This window comes from Arachis ipaensis, chromosome B02 (genome assembly GCF_000816755.2).
Source record: "Arachis ipaensis cultivar K30076 chromosome B02, Araip1.1, whole genome shotgun sequence".
Taxonomy (NCBI): domain Eukaryota; kingdom Viridiplantae; phylum Streptophyta; class Magnoliopsida; order Fabales; family Fabaceae; genus Arachis; species Arachis ipaensis.
The window spans coordinates 108,272,954-108,273,916 of record NC_029786.2 but is presented as its reverse complement, the minus strand read 5'-3'; positions in this window follow the sequence as shown (position 1 = coordinate 108,273,916).

The following is a 963-nucleotide window of genomic DNA, read 5'->3' as shown; positions in this document are numbered from 1 at the left end:
AATTTGAATAGACAAAAATATATTGATTAATCAATTCTTATCCATGCTTTGGTCAAATTGTACATGGATCTAATCTTTATATAACACATCATCTCTTGAATCAAAAAGAGATAATGCTACATTAATCAATGGTGGCCCAACAGTTGATTAAATTTTATTAAGTACTAGGATTTTAAATGTACATAATAAAAATAAATGTGAAAATAATTAAGATGTTAAAGAATTTATTTTTTGGTAAATTATATTTCGGTTGACATTTATGTTTTAAAGTTAATAAAGAATAATATAGGATAAAGTATATTTTTTGTCCTTGAAGTTTGGCAAAAGTTTCAAAAATACCCTTAAGTTTTATTTTGTTTCAATTTTGTCCCAAAAGTTTTCAATTTGCATGAAAATTATGCATGAAAATTATGCTTGATTTTCTTGTGTTGAGTGTTGTTCTTATGAAATTATTGTTGAATTAGTCTTAAATTTTTTGAAAAATTAGTCGTTAAGGGTATATTTGATGCAAATCGAAAATTTTTGGGATAAAATTGAAACAAAATAAAACTTAAGAGTATTTTTGAAACTTTTGTCAAACTTCAGGGACAAAAAATATACTTTACCCAATAATATATATGACATACCTTTATTATGAAAGAAAAAACAGCTTTTTCTTTGCCAAATTAGATATCCCCACTAATTACATCAATTAACTTGATATAAGACTTAGGAATTAACCTAGAGTTAGAACATTATATGTAGATATCATTTGCACACAAAAATTGACATTAGAACTTCTACTATATGAGTTCATAATGATAATAAAATCCAATGTTGAAACACACAATTCAATAAAGCTTTTGGTATTTAAATTAGTATTTGTTTTTAGAGATTGAATCTGAAATTAAATAATTGAAATTTAATATTATATTTAATGATTAGAGATTAAAATTAAATTTTTAAACATAAAATTTTAATCTC